Here is a 21856-nt window from a genome sequence, read left to right as displayed (position 1 = left end):
CCTGAAACACTTACTTCTAGTAAATGGATAAAATTACGATTTCTTTGTATGGTGATTAACATTTAAATTAAAAAAACGCTTTATGGTAAGAATGTTTCCACGTCAGCAGAAACAGATCGCAATCGATGTGGTTCAATTCTAGATGTGATTAACAGTGACTTCCAAAAATTGCAGTGAGCTGCGAACCCGCTGGTGACTCCGCAGTGTTGATGATGCAATCAATGTCTTCCTGCGGTCAGTGCAGCTGAAAGGCCTCTCCGCAGTGTGAGTGCGCTAGTTTACAGTGAGTTGAGATGACCACCTGAACCCAGTCCAAATGTGAGTACAACTGAACAGCATCTCCTCAGTGTTGATCAGGTGCCATTTCCTTGAAACTTCTGAAGCACTTCCCATAATTCAAGCATTTGAAACTCCTTTCTTCGCTGTGAAGTTGTTGGCATTTCAGCAGGGTGTACATTTGATGCAATTGCTTCCCACATTATGTGCAGGTTCACGCCCTGCCCCCAGTGTAATTTCGATAGTTTGCAGAGAGGTGAGATGATTTCCTGAACCCAGTACGAAAATGAGAGCACCTGAACGGTCTGTCCTGTACATGAATGAGCCGAATGCCTGTGCGTACAGAGGATATTCCTCAGGGATCGTCGATTGAGTTCATATGGATGTTCACTGAGAATTAAAAAGAGGATGATCACTTTGAAGGTATTGTATTACGTGCTCCCCCAACCCCACGAAAACTAACAAACTCAGCGGCAAATTGAGGAGTAAATATACAAAGGTATCTTAGATATCAGTCAGTGTGCCAAGATTGTAATACAGGGGATATTTACTTTATAAACATAGGCTGGGACTGCCATAGTTTTAAATGGATGGGGAGAACTCTCTTATGTATGGTCAAAAAATGTCTTCTCCAATGTGTGAAAATACTTATTGGGAGTATTATTGGGAGAGGCTATTTGAAGGTAAAGGCACATCTGCGACATGGAAACTTTCAAACCTGGGATAATAAGAGCTTAGTGACAGAATGTTCATGTCACTGCGAAGGACAAGGCTGGCAGGTGGAGGAAAGACTGGATGATTCGAGATATAGACATCTGGTCAAGATCAGAAAGTTTAAAAAAACGTACATGATATAGCATTGGCAAATAAGTTTATAGATAAGGTAAAACGATTCTTTAAGTACATTAAGGGCAAAAGAGAAGGTTATAGGGCCCCTAAGGATCAACGAGGGTCTCAATATGTGAAACTATGGGAGGTGGGCGAGGAATGAAATGAAAAAAATTACATTAATATGTAACGTGGAAGAAAGCCATGGAAGCTAGAGAAATTAGAGAAATGAACATTGATGTCCTTAAAGAGTCCTCATTTAGCAACAAGAGGTGCCAGAGATCTTAAAAGGCATAAAGGCAGAAAAATCTCCAGTACATTATCAGATATATCACAGAACATTGTGGAAAGCTGAAGAGATTGCAGGGCAGCTAACAGAGATATTTGCAACATTTACAGCCACCGATGAGATGCCAGAAGAATAGAGATTGACCAATATTATCCCATTATTTAAGAAAGGTTGCAAGGATAAAACAGGAAATTATACACGACCAGCTCCGATGTTGGGGGTGTGTAAGTTATTGTAAGGGATTGTGGAAAATGCGATCTGCATGCGAATGATCAGAGATAGGCAGCATGTGTTTGAGCATGGCAAATATGTCTGACCAATTTCATTGGTGTTTTTGAAGAGGTTACCGATAAGATAGATGAAGGCATAGTAATAGCCATCGTCTGCATGGTTTTAGCAAGGCAGTTTACAAGGTCCTGCTAATAGCTCGGTTAAGCAAGTTTGATCACGTGGGATGCCGGAAGAGTGAACTAACTGGATAGAAAATTAGCTCGATGGTGGAGGACAGAGGATGGTGATAGAGGATTCTTTGACAGATTGGAGTCTTTTGACTAGCAGTTGCCACAAGTAAAAGTTCTCCGTCCACGGTTGTTCATCATTTATATTGATGATTTCGGTGATAGTGTGGAAGGATTGTGATCAGATGTACCAATGAGCCGAGAAGAGGCAAACAGAATGACTCTGCTTCCAACACCACCGCTAGCAACGCATTCCATGCATTCACAGGGACTGGAGAGTTTGTGTCATAGGGAGAGGTTGGAAAATTTATCCACTGGAGGGTCGGAGGATAAAGGGTGACTTTGTGCAGCTTTATGAAATCGTGAGGTAAGGTGTATTGCCAAGATTTTTTTCCAATAGTAGCAAAGTCTAAATCTCGAAGACATAGGTTTAAGGTGAAATGAACAAGATTTAAAGCGACCTGAGAGGCCACTTTGCGTCACAGTGCTTGGTGCATCTTTGGAATGACTTGCCACAGGAAGTTGTACAGGAAGGTGAAATTCCAGCATTTCAAAGACATGTGGACAGTTACATTAATTGGAAGTGTTTAGATGGATATGGGCCAAAAATAGACAATTTGGGTGAGTTCAGTTGAGGATAACTGTTTGACATTGACGGGTTCTACCAAAAGGTCGGTCTCCATGCTCTATAACTCTATGATAATGATGTTGTCGAAGGTTAGGTTGTCCAGAACCAGTGGTCACAGTCCAAGGAAGTTGAGGAGGTCGTTTAAGACTGAGATGAGGAGAAATGTCTTCATCCAGAGAGTGGAGAGCCTGCGCGATTTTCTGTTTGAGGACGTATTTGTCATGAATGTATTGACCATTTTAAGGACGGAATATATATAGTTCTTTGGGCTAAAGGAGTCAAAAGGGAACGGGGAAAAGGGAACATGATACTGAGTTTGATTATCAGTTATGAGCATAGCGAATGGTAGACCAGGCGAGCTACTGCTTCTATTTTTGTCTCTATTCTTCTTTCTTTCCCCATTTCAGATAGACTTGTAAAGCTACTTTTTTGACCAAACATCTGGACAGTGATCCAAAGGTTCCTCATGTGACTCAGAGTCAACTTTTTCTTTTTAACATCTCTGTGAACTGCTTTGATATATTTTATAATGATAACGAATTGCATAAAAATTTCTGAAAGCATTATTCTTTCACCATCCTGGCATATACTTAGAAAAACAAGAGATATTCAATACTTGCTTTAGTTTCTCGCCAAGTGCTTAGATTTCCAAGGCTGGCACAATTACAAAATGTTTAAAAGGCATGTGCAGCAGCATAGAAGTCTGATATATCTGGCCCATTGTGTCTGGGCCAACTCACTATAAAGACAACGAAGCTTGTCTAACTACCTGTCTTTACTCAGAACAATTTTAGTTGTTTCGTCAAACGCATTTGGAAAGCTACATTGAATCTGATTCTACTACTAGTCTCACGCAGCTAATTTAACATCTCTAACATTTGCTGCATTAAATTTTGTTACTTATGATATCATTGGTTCTTGTGCCAACTGTTTTGTTTTCATTTCAGTCTTCTCTGCCCTTATTTCAGGATGGATTAAATTGCTGAGCACATTCTAGGAGCACTCACCAGATACTGCCTTTTACATAGACAATGTTCATTTATCTTTCAGGTTAACTTTCAGTTTATACCATACTTGAAACGTTAACTCCATCTCATGGAGCTCACGGGTTTCTCCAGGAGCCTCCATATTGATTTCAATATTCAAACTTATTTGGTTCTAAATGTAATCACCCTAAATTTAATCATCATACCGAAGCAAAACACTAATGGCAAATAGCGGTTCCATTACCCACCAACTTATAACCTATGAATGTCCCATTTCCAGGACACAGGCTCGTGGTGAGTACGGGCATACCCACCCAGTATGTGTCGTGACAGTGATGAAAAGTGGCAAGCAAGTTATTTTTGTTCTCATCTACAGCCATAAGAGTATAGTCAGAAGTCAAATTACACCAGGATATAGTCCAACATATTTATTTGAAATTGCAAGTGATCAATGCTCAGTTCATTCCTCAGGTGCAGTATTGTAGAGAGGTATAAGACAACAAGTTAAACATTTTGTATCTAGCTGCCATTGATAAATCCTTTAATCAGTTATGAGGTAGACTGCTGATTAAAATGGAAAATACAGATTCATTTCAAGTCTTTTTCGCTGTATAATTCAAGGTTTGATCAACGTAGAAGAGCATCTTGGGTTAGACAGTTCAGGTGTGAGGGCACACTTTAAGTCTATCTACGTTTTAAGCAAGGGCCAGGTTTCTTTTAACAGAAACGAATCCTGAATGAAATAACTCATGCCAGCATGTGTGTTTGTGTATGTGTGTGTGTCTGTGTGAAGTAGAGAGAGTGAGTATGTGTGCGCTCAAGAGAGCGTGTGTGTTTTACAGGCAATGTGTGCTCACAAGACAGTGTGAGCCTGTGTCTGAAAGGTGGTGTGTGCGAGAGGCAGAGGTTGTGTGTGCATGGGAGTATGCATATGTGACGTGCCCTTGAGGGAATGAGAGTGTATGTGTGTGTGTGTGTGTGTATTTGAGAGAGAGAGAGACAGAGTAAGTCTGCTTCCACATGTGTACATTTGTGAGTGTGAGTCTGCATATGTGAGGGTTTGGGTGTGGAAGTAGGTCTCTGCAAGTTTGTGAGTGTGTGTATGTGTGTGTGATTCTGTGTGAGTCTGTGTGAGTGTGGGAGTATAGAGTTGGGTGTGGTTACCTATGGTGTGACATGAGCCCAAGATCACTGTTGAGGCCATCCGCAAGGGTATCAAGCTTGTCTATCAACCTATGCTTAGCGACTTTGCATTACTGCACATCTTGAAATCCACCTTGGAGGATAGTCACCCGAAGATCAGAGTCTGTGTGTCCTGGAATGCTGATGTATTATTCTATTGGAAAGGAACCAAACTTTGTTGTGTTGATCATTGTACAATGAACATTTGCCGATGTAGTACTATCTGCATTGGTCTTGGAAATGTTAGATGACTCGCAGCGTGCTTACTTCATCATCGACTTGCCTGCATGTGGGGGGATGGTGCCCCAGCTGTAATGGCATTTTCCATGTGGCTGCTCTGTCACATCTTGCGGTGGTTGCCATGATAGGTCTGCATGATGCTGTAGACGATACTGCCCCAAACGCTGGATAGTTCGCAGTGAACAGTAGTCTGTTCCAGATTGTGTAGATGTTTGAGGGCGAGAAGTGGAGGCGTAGTGAAGACCATTCCTTCAAAAGTACGAGGAGCAGCAGAGAACACAGAAGAATGCACGTTAGTGCATAAGGGAAAATTTAACTTCCAACAACAATTTTGCTTTGTGAGCGCTGCAGCTCAAAAGAAGGGGTGATTCTTCACTACAAAACAAAGACCAGGTCAGTCTGGGAATACATTGCATAAGTGAGAAAGAAATTTCAAGAGTGTAGGAAAGAGGTGAAAGGTCTCTGGTGTTTTCACTGCAGTGGAGTAGGAGACATAACATTACAGTGATAGTTATTTAAGAAAGGCACTGGAAAAAAGATGTCTTCTCTGCCATACAGTGTGACATGTAAAGTCACAGTGCAGATCGTTGAAGAAAGGCCCTGTGGGGAAAGATGTGATAAAAGAGGCAAGCCAGTGGCATTAGCGGAAATAGTAAAGGAAACCACAAGAAAGGTTGAGGATCTACATGAGAGTGCACAGCCTAGGCAGAGGCTGGTTATGGAGTTATTGCCTGATCTCTATAAAGACATGACCTCTCTGGATAAGCACTAATTCTTGCATTTAAAGAACTTTCCACGCAGGTTATGATTGATAACACAACTCCCCTCCCTGAAACTAAACATGCGAACTATGTGTCCACCAGATTTCCGCAGGCAATTTCATGACCAAGTGTTAATGCAAAAAAAAGGTGATGGATGAGTTGGTGGATTTCTTTACCTGGTATAGGCTACCGATATAGATTCAGTCAGATTAAGTGTCTAATTTTACTGCTGGACAATTTAAGGAAATCATGGATTATTTAGGCATACAATGCTTGCAATCAAGTTCGTCCCATCCTGACTTCCAGGGAGTTTTGCAAAGGTGACTTCAGACCCACAAGACTATGTTAAGAGAGTACTGCTAGGATTATAAAAGGATTGAGATATAGGTATCACATTCACATTGTTTGACATTAGAGATGGCCCAGACGAATATACTGAGTTTACTCCCCTTGAGTTGACATTCAGACTTGAGTTAAGAGGACCTTTGTAGCTAACTGAAAAAAAGGAGCGAAGTCAGAGATAACCCACTTGAGTTCTGTATCTGAGATGCGTCAGGGGTTACACCAGGAAGGCGAATTACCAAAGAAAGCACAACATATTACGAATCAGGACACTGATAAAAACTCAAAAAGATGTTGTCATTTTCCCGTGGGGTTGATGTTTTATTACGGTTTTCAGTGATTGAAGACACTCAAAGCCAGATTGAATGGCTCCCATTTCATTGAGGAAAAATTGATTCAGTTAAGTTATCTGGTAAAGATGCTGGATAATTTTTTTTTAAAACTGTATGGGAAATGGCATGTCGATCGGTTCAGACATTACAATTATCGAGGCAGGTATTAGTTCCTGTTCCACAGAGTGAGGAATCATATCCAGGTTGCGTGAATTTTGTTGTGACTCGAAACACGTTAAATAATTAGGAAGTGTCCGAACAATGGGTCAGGTTAATGAGCTTACTGTCTCAGAAGAACCGAGTTGAAACGTTTATTGCCGCAGTATATGATCGAATGCAGAAATAGAATGGTGAGGTCTGGTATGGTTGTGCTTGAGATGGAAGCAGGAAAATGCTGTTCCTAAAAACAACTCACCGCCATGATTATTACGGTCAATGCTGCACAGGTCCAGAAGGAACTGGATGCGATGTTCAGCTAATACACCATCGAACCGAGGCGGAGTTAGAGGAGCTCGCCGATCCTGTCAGTTTTTAAATCTGACGAAAATTTACGATTTTGTGTGGACTCTCAGAATGTGAACACCATGTAATTGGACTCCTATCCAATCCAAATGTTGGACGACTGTATAGAGAAAATTGGACAATCCACCTACATCACCAATTTGGACTTACTTAAAGGTTATTGGCAGGTACCTTAATCAAAGAAAGCAAAAGAACTTGCTGCGTTTGGAAACGCAAATGTGCTTTGGTAAGAACAACATGCCAGACACTTCCAAAAACTCATGAAAAGAGTTGCAACTGAAATACGCAGTTATGCAATTTGTCTTGATGATGATGACAATGTGATGCTAAACGATTCATGCAAAGATTGCATGGTACAGTTGGCAGAGCTCTTTGAACAATTACAAAAAGCAACTCAGGGAATAAAATTAAACAAAACAGAATTAGCGAAGAAAGATGTGACTTTCTTGGGACATAACAACGTACATGGAATACTGACCACATCGACTGTGAACATGAATTTCGATGACCACACGCGAAGAAAGACGCACTCAATTTTTTTTTAGGATTGAACAGATTCAAACCTCATCAACGTGTTGGTACCATTGATGGATTTACAGAAGAACACAAACTTTCAGAGAACAGAACAATGCCGAGAGCAGTTGAGAATTTAAAAGCCGTATGAACCATCATACCAGTTTTAGCTAGACCAAAGATTTCTGACACCCTTCAAAGTCACAATCAATGCTAGCGAAGGAGGTGCTGGAGCTGGATTGATGCAGACAGATGATGATAAAATTGAACAGCAAACTCGCTACTTTTCAAAGAAACTGATCACGACCAGAACAAAAACTCCACGAACGAAAATGGGTTACTGAATTTGGTACTAGACTTACAACGTTTATGCGATGAACAAAGTGTTGGAGATCGGTGTGTACATAAACTACAATCCTGTTAATTGTTTGGAAAAATGGAATGACAAAAACATGAGATTATTTGATTCGAATCATATGCTACAGAATTTTAATTTGCAAATTGGAAATGTTGGGTGTCATAAGAATGCGGTAATAGATGTGTTACTGCAGCTTGAAAGGGAAACGTGCAGATAAGACTGAACCATGTCAATTTCAATGTTCTATATGTGTGCAGAATTAATATGAGAGGCATAACTTAGATTAATGATATACAGACTTCATTGTAAATGTATTAAGAATTAGAGGAAAAAAGATGAAGTCATCATTTCATTCGGAAGGTTTCTTTTTGATTATTAATGGAGGAGGTGTTACAATGTAGAAAGAATGCGTGTTGACTTTAAAATAGAGAATGTGTTTGAACATTCAAATAAAGTGTAAGTCGGAAAAGGTGGGGTTGGAAAAGCACAGCCGATCAAGTAGCATTCGAGGAGCAGGAGAATCAATGGTTTGTACATTCGCACTTCATCAGAAATATAGAGCACGGGAAAGGGGCTGAGAGAAAAAAGTAGGAGGGTGGGAGTGGGATTAAGGTAGCTGCGAAGGCAATAGGTCGATGACGGTAGGGTTGAAAGTGATAGGTCGGTGGGGAATGTGGAACAGATAGGTTGGAAGGATGATGGGCAGGTAGGCTAGGTAGAGAGAGCGCTGCTGATTGGCTGGTTGGTTCTGGGATGGGATGTGGGAGGGGAGATTTGGAAACGAGTGAAGTCAATTTAGAAGTTCTGTGTTTGAAGGGTCCCAAGGTGGAAGATGATGCGTTTTCCTTCAGTAATTAGGTGTCTCCACGAGTTGACATCCACGAGTGTCTCCCCAATACCGAGGAGAACATATCTATAGCAATAGATAAAGTAGGGATAGTCAGCATGGCTTTTTGTGTATAAAATTGTATCTCATAATATTGAGTGTGTTTACGGGGAGGTGGCCAAGATATAGATGGAGATAGAGTGGGACAGGTTGTCTGCACGAACTTCCGCAAGGCCTTTGAGAAGATTCTACGCGATCGGCTAGTTCATAAGATTAGATCACCAAAGATCCCGCGAGAACTAGCCAATTAGCGTCTGAGTAGGAACACAGGGTGTTGGCAGAGATTTGTTGTTCTGACTGGAAACCAATGAGCAACAATGTCCACTGTTGTTTGTCATTTAACTAACTGATTTGAGTGAGAGGAGAGGAGCCAAGCTTTGTAGGTGACACTTAATTAGTGGATAGTGGAAAATAAGGTTGCCTGTCGGCTGAGGAATCGCAGTTGGAGTTTAATTGAGAATAATGAGAGCTATTGTGGTTTGATTTGACCAGTAACCTTTTCAACAATGTTTGTTTTTGTTTAGGGTATATATGAAGAAGGTTTAGAAACAAAAATCCATTCTCAAAATTGTATTTTGCTTGTTTATAACGGGGTATTAAGAATTCAATGTTAAATATCCCTTCTTAGTGTGAGTTGCTGTGTGTTAAATTACGTGCCTGTCCTCTTATCGGCTGAGAGCAGATATCACAGTGGGTGTCTGTCTACCTGCAAACTGACAAAATGGTCTGGAGTCATATATGTGGATTTTTCACTCAACGCAAGATCAAGGTATTTGTTTTCCCTGAATAAGACTGTTAACCTTGGTTAAAGATCTTATTCACTGCTACATGTTCCTATTAACATACTTCCTTATCTATTAACAAGGGTATGTTAAGACCAACAATGAGAACAGTACAAAAATCACATTATCACCCTTCTTATGTATTAACGTACAATTGTAAATAATACAATAGCAAACTCCTGTGAACAATTCTTCACTGGTCATTTAAGATTGTGAAATACCTGTTCTAATAACATCATAGCAATCAGCCATGTGACGTTAAGAATCTTGTTGTAGTCACATCCAAATAAAATATAAAATATACTGCCTGAATGAAAAGTTCAGAGATTTATCGAGGGGTGCCAGCACAAATAGGTACAAGACTCATTTTGCTTTCACCTGGAATCTCTCACCAGTTGTTTGAAAACGAAGTGTCTGCCATTGAACTGAAACTTGTCTTGTCAGGATTTAGAAGCCAAAAATCTCTCATTTGCCGTTAATGATATGGGTTTGGGACTATTGTCAAAAAGCGATATTTAAAGGTACAGGAACATAGTACCTTGAAATTGGTGTCACAGATAACAGGTGGAGAAAAGGGATCTGGTAAGCTTGCCATTATTCGTCAGAGCAGAGACAATAGCATATGTTAAAAATCAACGAGTCTATTGACATGTGGGGCCAGATGAGATAGATCACACCCAAAGCAAATGTTTCACTTAAGTACTTATTGTGGAGAAAACAGCTGGGGAAATAAGGAATGACGTCCTTGAAGGAGTCCCCAATAGAAAGCAGGTGATTCTGAAGATCGTAAAATGGCTAAAAATACATAAATACACAGCACCAGACAAGGTAAATCCCAAGAGTTTGTGGGAAGCTGAGGAAGAAAGTGTAGAGCCTTTAAGAGGTGTATCTTGCCATCGAAAGCAATGGTAACGTGTTGGAAGATAGGAGGATGGCTAATGTCGTTCCATCACTTAAGGGCTTCAAAGAAAACCCAGGCAACTACAACGCAGTGAGATTAACGACGGTGGTGGTTATGACATTGGAGGGGATTGTGAGAGACAGGATGTTCATGCATTTGGAAAGGCAGGGACTGATTAAGTATAGTTAGCATGGCTTTGTGTTTGGAAAATCATGTCTCACAAAGCTGGTTTTGGTTTTTGTGGTCAAAAGACAGATGAAGGCAAAGCATGGACTTCATGTCTACATGGACTTTAGCAAGACCTTTGACAAGGTTTTGCGTCATAAACTGCTCAATAAAGTCAGATAAAAGTAACAGTACTTGGGTTCCATTGAGTGATAGCCTATTGAATACAAAATTGGCTTGACAGTAGGAGACAGAAGATGGCAGGAGAGCTTTGTTGCTCAGAATAGTTTGTTGCTGTGGTCAATGGTGTGCACTGCTGGATCCAGTGTTTTGCATCATTTATATCGATGATTAGGATGGGAATACAGGAGACATCTTTTGTCAGTTGGTGTTTGACAATAAAATGGGTGAAATGTTGGATTCTGAAGAAGAATATATGAGAGTACAATGGGATCTCGATCAAGCATACCTGTGGGCTGATGAAGATCAGATTGAGTTTAATATAGATAAATGCAAAGACTTTTAGTTTGGTAGGGAAAACGTGGGTATGGCCTCAAGAGTTATTGCTCGGGCTCTGGATCATGTTCTCAGACAAAGAGTCCGAAGTGATGGATGTTTCCTTTAATGTGACATCACAGATAGACAGGTTGATGATACAAGTGTTTGCCTTTCGTTGTCCGAATATTGTACAAAGGAGTTTGGATGTCATGTTGTGGCTATTCAGCATATTGGTGAGACCACTTGTGGTCATCCAATAATTACCATAAAACCATGGTTATTTTTAAGAGAAAACTTGTCTTGGTCATTCGTGCCCATCAGGGAAGCACATCTGACATTCTGATGTGATCTGTCCTATATGTGACTACAGGCCCACAGCAATATTTCAAACTCTGAGCCAACTCCGGGCAATTAGCAGTGGGCAATGGATGTTAGTTCGACCAGTTATATCCTCATCCCATGAATAAATAAATGGAAAAGCATATTTCTGGCCCTACCTCAGCAAACACCCCCAGATGCAACAATTTGTTCTGCCTCCATAACATCGTTCAGGCCCTTTCATCTCTGCTTAATACACTTATAATCTCCAGCACCTTCAGTTCTCCCTGTTCCTATCATCTCATGAAAATCCAACACTGCCGTGGTAAAAGTCTATTACTTATAGGGAGAGACAAGATAAATGTTAATTATTTTGCTAGAGTGTCAGAGGCTGAGGAGACACCAGGTGCAGGTATATAAAAATAGGAGATAATGTGAAGACTAGGAATTTCTTTTTCAGAGTACATGTGTCAACTGCAAAGGTGCATCGGAAAAAAAGAGTTGGTGGTGAGGGAGATGGAGGTTAAAAATGACATGCGTGAGGTGAGTTTTTTTTAAATAGCGGGTAGAAAGGCCTTACGAGGGGGTAGAAGGAAAAATGTGTGCGAAGGTTTTAAGCAGGATTTAGTCGGACATAGGAACTGGCAAAGAATACAGGCATATTGAACTTAGGCCGGCCGATGGTATTAGTTCAGAATAGTATCATATATGGTAGATACATGGTGGGCCAAAGGACCAATTGCTGTGTCGACCTGTTCTTTCTTTCTAAATTGCCAACACCCACACTGTCAAAACACTTAGAAGTCATGGAGAATGCATTCAATTTCTCTTCCATTCTATTAACTGCAATGAGTTGAAGTTCATTCCAAACAAGACCTTCTCATCAGCAAAGCCCTTGATTATCAAAATTATTTGTGTGAACGTTCTGTGGCCTGCATGCTATGCAATAACATCTTTGCTTAATGTCCTCAAATAGATCAAAATATTCTAGACGTGAGCTGACTTGCACCTTGAATAGTTTTAGCAAGACCTCCCTATTGTTAGACTTCATTTCCTTCATTATAAATACCAGCATTTGACTTGCCAGCTTTCCTACCGGCTGAACCTGCTTGCTACCTTTTTTCAAATTGGATCAGAAAGACTTCCAAAGGTCTTCCTGCGTTCAGTCAGAAACCAAATTGTATTAGGCTGGCAGTAAGTTGGGAATGTGCTGGAATGTATTATGAAGGATTTGGCATTTGAAAAAAAATAGACCCTTAGAAGCAATGACAGACGCATAATTTTATAAAAGGGTTTTTTTTAAAATGAATCTATTGAATTTTAAGTTTTGTTGTGGTTACAAATGATGGAAAAGATAAGGGTGGCAGAAAGGACAGGTGGAAGAGATTAGATGAGATTTTCTACAATGTGGAAATCGGCCCTTCGGCCGAACAAGTCCACATCGACCCTCCAAAGAATAACCCACCCTGAACCATTCCACTTTGACTAATACTCTCCCTGTTCCTATCATCTCATTGCACTCTGCTTCCCCTGTTTACTTTGGTCAGTTCTCCTCTCAAGCTCATGTCATTGTCTTAGATTCTGATTTATGGTCACTATAAATCTTCATCATCTCATTGAATTTCACTTTATCACAATTTTCTGGAGGATTGCTCAACGTGATATCCGTCATTCACTCAGCTTCATCAGCCAACGGTCAGTCTTATATATTAACGTTCCTAGCCATATGTACAATTATGTTATTAAAAAAACTGAAAAAAAGCTTTCAAAGGCAATCTTGGTGAATATCACCTTTGTCAATTTGACTTTCCCAAGTTTTGCCAAAGGTTGATGTCTCCCAAAATTATCACAGTGCCTTTGCATCACACAGGAATTCATTGGAAATTGTTAGGGTTGAGCAATGAAATGCTGTTAGGCAGACGAAACACTGTTTGCATTCAGTCTGATTCAGCTGCACAAACTGAGTCCAAATGTTTTCTCTGTAATGCATTTGTTACCCATCACTGTCAGATATACCCCATACTGTCTTCCCATCCTGCCTGAGATCAAGGTTGTGTCCCATTGAATATTTATGTTCCACCTTTTTTTTAGTCCTGTAACGACGACTCTATGGTGACTAAATCTTATTTATCTTGTGTCACAAGTCCATCTACTTTATTGCAGATAGTTTGTCCGTTTCATAAACAACATTATGTTTGAAGTTTTCCCACAATTTCCTGTCACAACTCAATTCACTGATATAGAGTTTTCCTTAACCTCAGTCACGTCCTGTTCCTTGCTGCCGTCTCAGCCACGTCCTCATGATATTCCAATCCTTCACCTTTGCTCGATGGATTTAGAAAGCTCCGTTCACCTGAACCCTGTCGCTGCATCATTTTTAAGAAAGTGAGGACTGCAGATGTTGGAGATGAGCTGAAAATGTGTTGCTGGAAAAGCGCAAAAGATCAAGCAGCATCCAAGGAGCAGCAGAGTCGACGTTTTGGGCATGAGCCTTCTTCAGGAAAACTTCAAGAAGGGCTCATGTCCGAAACGTCGACTCTCCTGCTCCTTGGAAGCTGCCTGACCTGCTGCGCTTTTCCAGCAACACATTTTCAGCTCTGCATTCTCTTTGTCAGTTTACAGCCCTGCCCATAAGCCAACTTACATGATTCACCAGACACTGCTCCCAGCAGTTTATATTAAATTAACTTGTGGGATGATGCTGTCCCTGGTGAGCCAAGATTTATTTCCCACCTCGAGCAGCCCTTGAGCTGAGTAGCTTACTCGATAATTTCAGAGGACCGTTGAAAGTCAAGTGAATTGCTCTGGGTTCGTATGTCGGCCAGACCTGCTGCCAATAACAATTGTCCTTCATTAATGGATATTCAGCAGTAAGATGGGTATACCTGACATTGGATTTAATTCTGAATGAACAATCTTCTGAGAAAATCACTGGGCCATCACATCACCCACTCGTAGCTAAACCATCCCTGAGTACTAATACCAGTGTACCATGAATTTCAACCCTTAAGTCCTTACCATGTTTTGATCGAGATTCCTTCCAGCACTCTCGTGATATCCCTCAGTATCTCTCCATGTGGTATTCCTCCCTTTGTGTGACTAATTGCTGCCTTTGTCAACATCTCTCATTTTTGCAGCTACTCCAGGTTATTAGCCAACAGAATTCTCCACTCTAGAGAGTAGAGACAGCACAGGCCAGGGATGGAGACTGGCATTTTCCAGTTCTCTGTGGTGAGTAGTACCATTCACCATGAGTAACCCTCACTGCATCAGTCTAATTTCGTATTTTGTCTATTTCTCTGTCTCCTGAAGAAGGGCTCATGCCCAAAACGTCGATTCTCCTGATCCGTGGATGCTGCCTGACCTGCTGCGCTTTTCCAGCAACACATTTTCAGCTCTTTTTCTCTATCTCCCCTAGGTTCGCAGGAGGTTCCTGATTCAATCAATATCCTAAATGCTGGATATCTCGTCCATCACCTCCTTGAAAGTAGTTGGTCAGCCAAAGGGCATGGAGATCTGGATCAATAAATCCTGCAGCGAGGTAAGATCACTCACAGTGAACAGAGCAGAGAGCATTCAAAAAGCTTCAATATCAGCCGACAGGGCATGCCATACAGTGCTGAAAAGTGAACACAGCCATCCCAGGCTCAATTCCCAGTCTCTTTTGAGAGGATTACTTTCATCTCTGCTGTACTGTACCTAAAGACAAAGCATAGGGAGTTCACAGTTTTCAATCCAGGCCTGTGCTATCTTAGTGAGCATCTGTGTAACAGAGGGGAAAGCAGGCCTCCCTCAAGAAGGTGGTGTTGAAGCCTGGAATCTTTCAGTTCTCTATTCCCTCTCCAACGCTCTCTGTTGTCACATCATAGAGTCATACAGCAAGGAAACATACCTTTAGGTCCCCTCATCTGCCCCAGTGCCTTGAATGTTTATAAATCCAAGAACAGTTACAAACTCTGTAACCCCATCCTTTCTCCATAATCCTTCTATACATTTAAATCCTACTCTACTGCTGCCTACCTCCCTGTCTCTGTATATTGCTCCATTCAGGATCACAAGTCCAATATCAACAATCCCCTCCTCCAGTCATTACACTAACCTTTATTTCTGTATTCTTGCACAATATCTACTGTACACCCTGTCTCGCTAACGTCCTCTGGTCTCTACCAATGTCCCCATCGGTGCACCTTCTTCCAGTCCATTCCTCCAGTGATACATGATATTTCTGTAACAGGCAATGCTTAAGACACTCCACTCTCCCGTCCTACGCATCACATGACATCTGCAAAAATATACTTGTAGACTTGTTGGGCCGAAGGACTGGTTTCCATTCTGTCGGGAATCTAATTTAATCTGATCCTAAAAATGTCCCCATCTGTAAAAACTCCTCCGTTCCCTACTACCTTTCCTGCCTGTTTAACCTGCTCCAATCCCGACAGCCCTCCAGGCGTATATTGTTCCAAAGCTACTTTAGCACTCCTAATGTCTGCAACCGCATTAAGTCTCTGCAATGTTAGCTATTTGCTGTGCCCTTCTCCCAACATGACAATGCTCCATAACACTAACTCCTCCCATCACTACAAGCCTTCCTACTCTGTAATCTCCTGAAGTCAGTAAAACCATTCATGTGCCTGTGATATCCTCATTACTCCTGTATCCGAGTCCAGTCCCTCCAACTGTTACTTTGTGTAACTTCCTTCATTCTTAAGAATCATCAACTGTCTACACACGTCTGTACTACTAACTTCATTCAATCGCGAAAAACATCACCACAAGCTTCATTATCACAGTAACATCTTCCAGCTCCTCCCTATCTCTACAACATCTTATCCCTACTACTCTCCTTATCACGTCATTTCATGTCCATATCCTTCACAATTGCAATAAACATCTTCTATCTCTACAAAGTAGTCCCTCTCTCAGTAAACTATTCTTCTTCCTACTCACCTCCATGTGCATTAAACTATAAGACCCTTTAGAAACATTTGTCTAATCCTCAAACATGTTGTGCACCAACTCTACAGAAGGAGCCACAACCTTGAAATTAAGATGGAGTCCACACTCTCAGCCTACACTTAGGATGCAGCAGGAAAGTTGCAGGACATTGCCAAACACGCAAGGTGATAAAACCTGCACATCAAGAACAAGAAACTGGAGAAACTTGGCATCACAAACAGCAGTAGCCAAGACCGCCCTGGCACCACAGCATTGTGTTTTCACTGAGGGGAAGTCGATCGTCATCTTATTGAAGCATACCCTTCAACCAGAAGAGATTGAAGTTCTTAGCAGGAGTCTCAATTTCTGCCCAACCACCAAAGTGGACCCCATGGTACTTGCAGCAGACATAGAGAAAGTCATCACATGAATGAGACTCCGGGAATCATTTCAAAATGCCACCAGTGATCCCATTGAGCCCACCAATGAACCAAAACAGTCATTACAGTGATCCGCTGAGGAGCGATGAAAGAAGCAGTCAACTTGGACTCCACTGGAGGGCCGATGCACTGAGCTTGATATGTGTGCTCAAACCATCGGGAAATATGTAAATGCCAGGTTCCTATTTGCACCCACAAGGTGGAGCAACACATCACCCGATCACAACTCAACTTTATCCATGCTCACAAAACCAATCACAAGATTGTTATTAAACCAGCAGGTAAAGGAGGAGCCATCGTCATTCAAAATAGAATAGATTACAGCACGGAAGTCTACTGACAACTGAACAACCAGGAATACTGTAAGCAATTACTGGCCGATGTGAACAAAGAGCATACCCGTGAACTAAACACAATGATCAGGACTTTGGATATAGTTCTTCAGAGTTCCCTGCGCATCATCATACCAACTACATCACGCATAGGTGACTTCTACTGCCAACGAAAATACACAAAGCCAATACACCAGGATGTCCAATCGTATCAGGCAATGGGACCCTGTGTGAGACCCTCTTGGGCTATGTGGAAGGCATCTTGAAAACCATTGAATAGGGCCACTCAGCTTCTGTCACGACACTGCAGATTTTTACAGAAACTCAACACCCATGGACGAGTCGAACCGGGAAATTCCTCGTCACCATGGATGCTTCAGCACTCAACACCAGCATCCCAACAATGACGGCATCGCAGCAACTGCCTCATTACTCAACACCTTCAACTGACAAGCGCCGAGCACAGTCCTACAACTCAGAGCGCTTTATCCTCGATCACAACACCTACACCTTTGACAATCAGTTCTTGGTCCAGACACACGGAACAGCCCTGGGGACCAAATTTGCAAACCAAATGCCAATGTTTTCATTCATAGGATCAAACAAGACTTCTTCTCTGCGCAGGACCTCCAACCAATGCAAAACACCTGTACATTGGCGATATTTTCTTCCTCTGGACCCATGGCGAGGAGACACCTAAACAACTATATAGTGTTATCGATGAGTTTCACCCCACCATCAAACAGACCAATGATTACTCTTCATTATTTGTCTCATATTTTAACATATGCACCTCCATCAAAGATTACCATCTCAGCATCTCACTGTACCGCAAACTCACAGATAACCTCACGATGCTACACTTACCCCATTTCCAAACGAAACATATTAAAACAGCCAACCCCTTTGTACAAGCCTTACACATCCACAGGATCTGTTTAGATGAGGAGAAATGTGATGGGCACCTGGAAGCACTCTGGGATGCCTTCATTAGAACGTGAAATGATGCTCAACTCACAGAATGCCAGTTCTGACGTTCCACAGCGAGGAACAGTATTGGCGTTCTAGGGAGATAGACACGAGCTGCAACCTTTGTAGTCCAATAATTCCCAAGAGCTGAAAAACTAAGCCATGTTCTTCGCAGCCAGCAACACATTATCAATGAGGATGAACACCTCGCCAAGACCTTCTCTACACCTGCACTTCTCGCCTTTAAGCAACCTCTAAACCTCAAATAGATCATTGTACGTCGCAAACCGCTTGGCTTTCAGGAAAACACCACACAACCTTGTCATGGTTGATGCAGCAAGGTGCATCAGAATGTCGACACGGATACCACCATTATGTTTGGCGACACTGCTACCACGTACGTGGCAAGTGCTCATGCAACTCAGCCAACGTTGTCTATCTCATACGCTGCAGGCAAGGGTGCACTAAGAGATTCTACATTGGCCAGCTCAAGCAGAGTCTATGGCAAAGGATGAACAGACAACACACAACAATCAACAGGCAGGAGTGTTTCCTCACAGTTGGATAACATATCAGCAGTCCGGGACATTCGACCTTGGAACTTCTGGTGACCATCCTCCAAGGCGGACTTCGGGACAGACAAGAACGAAAAGTGGCTGAGCAGAGGCTGATAGCCAAGTTCAGTATCCATGACGATGGCCTCAACCGGGGCCTTGGGTTCATGTCACACTATAGGTGATCCCATTGCACTATACACTCACACAGACAGACGTGCACACACCAATACTCCTGCATACGCCCACACACACATAGAGATACACACAAACTCCTACACACACACACACGCACATTCCTACAAATGCACATACACACACTCTTACAGAGACACATTCACACAGACCCTATCTCTTGCGCTCACACAAACACTCCCATGCTCCCACACACACCCTCTCACAACATATACCCCTTTTCACTCACATTCACACACATACGCACAGTCTGTCACTGACACCCATAACCGTCCCCCAACATGCATCCCCACATGTTTGTGGAGTGAATCTGCACTTGCAGAATGACATTTTACATTGCTCAAATATTTCTTGCATTCATGTAATAGTCAGTAGATCCATTTTTTTGTAAATATTAGAAGCAGTCTGACCATTGTGGCACAGACAGTCTCACACAGCGAAGTTCACACCTTCAATGCATTACCTGGAATAACATGACACCAATTGTTAAAGTTCATTTGAGAATGTATCTCAAAAAAAAGTTTTTGCGATTTACATATGAACCAATTGAAACCAACATGGTCATTGTAATGTAACAAATATTCCAGGTCTTTTTCAACATGTAATTTAAGTTACATTCACACTGTAAACTTTGAATATAAATTGTGTGTCTTACAATCTTATACTCCACAAATACCTGATGAAGGAGCAATGCTGCGAAAGATAGTGCTTCCAATTAAAACTATTGGACTCTAACCTGGTGATGTGTGATTTTTAAATTTGTAAACTTCAATATAACATGAGCATGTCCAAGTCATGACCACCAGAAAAGACAATAATATTTATGCCTATAAACAACACGACCTGCAAACATTCTTGTTGTCACAGTATGTTTCTCCAAACTTTAAATACTTCTCTTGTAAGTCACCCTCTCCAGCCTCCACCACTTGGTTTATCTCCATAATCATCTTCAGACTGAATGACCCGCTGGAGTTCTTCAACCTCGGTCAGAGTCCAGAAGGCTCCCATATCCCTCGTTGAGTCTTTCCATTCACCCTATCTCTGCAGCCTCGGCCATTAACTCCAACACTCCCTATCTCTATCATCAACTTCCTTTATTCAATCCTTCCCTAACTTTGTAAAGCCCCTGTTCACTCCATCCCTCACTAACTCTGTAAACTCTCCCAGCCACTTTAAGACTCCCTATCTCTATAACGCACTCCAATCACTCAACAATCTCTTTCTGTAACCTCCTCCACTCACTCTAATTCTCCCTATCTCTGTAACCATCCCAGACACTCCATTTCTCGCGATTTTTGTAACCTCCCCTGGTCACTCTAACCATTCCTATCACGGAAACCTGTCCAGTCATCACAACCCTCGTGGTCTCTGCAACCTTCCCCAGCCGCTCCAGCACCTCCCTATGGATGTAACCTCCTCCAACCACTCCAAGCCTCCCGCTCTCTGGAACGTCCCCAAGACACACCAACCCTCCAGATCTCTGCAACCACCTCCAGTGACCCCATTTTTGCCTATCTCTGAAACTACCTCAAATCACTTCAACACTCCTGGTATGAGTTACCTCCTCGGGTTAATCCAACCCTTCCTTTCTTTGTAATGAAACCCGGTCACTCCATGCCTCCCTGCCTCATTAATTTCATATCGGTGCTCCAATACTCTTGGTATCTATAAACACTCCACTCACTCACCCTCCCAGCTGTGTAACCTCCTCCAAAGACACAATTCCTCCTTATCTCTGTAACTCTCCCCAGACTCTCTCTGTTTCCCTGAAACTGTAGCTTCTCTCAGATACTCCATTCCGCCTTATCTCTGTAACCTCCTCCAGTCACTCTATCCCTTTCAATCTCTGTAAAATTCTCCATTCACTACATTCAATCCTATCTCGGTAACATTTTTCAGTCACTCCATCCCACCCTAGGTCTGGTAACTCCCCCAGTCATTCCACCCCTCACTATCTCTGTAACCTTCCCAACTCACTCGTACCCTCCCTGGCTCTGTAACCTCTCCCAGTCATTCCATCTCTCATGATCTCTGTAACTTCCTCCAATCACTCCATTGTTCGATATCTCTGTAATCTCCCCTAGTCATTCAATACCTCCCTACCTCTGTTATCTCTCCGAGTCACTTCATATCACCCTATCTCTGTAACCTTCCCAATTACTGCCATCCTCCCTATCACTGTACCCACCACCAGGAACTCCCTCCCTCCCTATCTCTGCAAACTCCTCAAGTCAGTCATACCCTCCCTGTCTGTGTAACCTTCCCCAAACTCTCCAACCCTCCCTATCGATGTACCCTCACCCATGTCACACAAACTCTCCCTATTTGTGTAACCGCCACCGTGAATCCATTTTCCCTACATCTGTAACCATCCACAGGCACTCCCTCCCTCCCTATCAATGTAACCTCTCTCAGTAATTCCATCCCTCATTATCTCTGTAACCTCCCCAGTCACTCTATTCTTCCCTGTCTCTGTAACCTCCTCCAGACACTTCATGCTTCTGTATCTCTGTAATATCCCCCAGTCACTCAATCCCTCCCTACCTCTGGAACCTCTCCTAGTTGTTCAATCCTTCCATATCTCTGTAACCTCCACAGTCACTCCCAACCTCCTTATCACCGTAACCACCACCAGGCACTCCCTCCCTCCCTATCCCTGTAACCTTATCCAGGCACTCCAATCCTCCCTGCCTCTGTAACCTTCCTCAGTCATACCATCCCTCCTTATCTGTGTAACCGCTGCCCGTCATTCAATTTCTCCCTTTCACTGTAATGGCTCAGACACTTCCTCCCTTCCCATCTCTTTAACCTCTTTCAGTCATATCATCACTCTTTATCTCTGAACCACCTCTAGACACTCATTCCCTCCCTATCTCTGTGATTTCCTCCAGTCACTCTTTCCATCCCGATGTATGTAACTTACTTTAGTCACTCCAACCCTCACTATCCAAGTAACATTTTTCCAGTGACATCTTTCCTACCTATCTCTGTTGCCTCCTGCAGTTATTCCATTCATCTCCAGCTCTCTTCAGTCAGTCCAACCCTCCTTATCCCTGTAACTTCTCCCCGTTACTCAATTTCTCCCGATCTTTGTAACTCTTTCCAGTCACTCCCAACCCCCCTGTTTCAGTTGCCTCTCCCACACACTCAATCCCGCCCTTTACTG

The sequence above is a fragment of the Hemiscyllium ocellatum genome, chromosome 19 (genome assembly GCF_020745735.1).
Source record: "Hemiscyllium ocellatum isolate sHemOce1 chromosome 19, sHemOce1.pat.X.cur, whole genome shotgun sequence".
Classification (NCBI taxonomy): domain Eukaryota; kingdom Metazoa; phylum Chordata; class Chondrichthyes; order Orectolobiformes; family Hemiscylliidae; genus Hemiscyllium; species Hemiscyllium ocellatum.
This window is presented reverse-complemented; position numbering follows the sequence as displayed.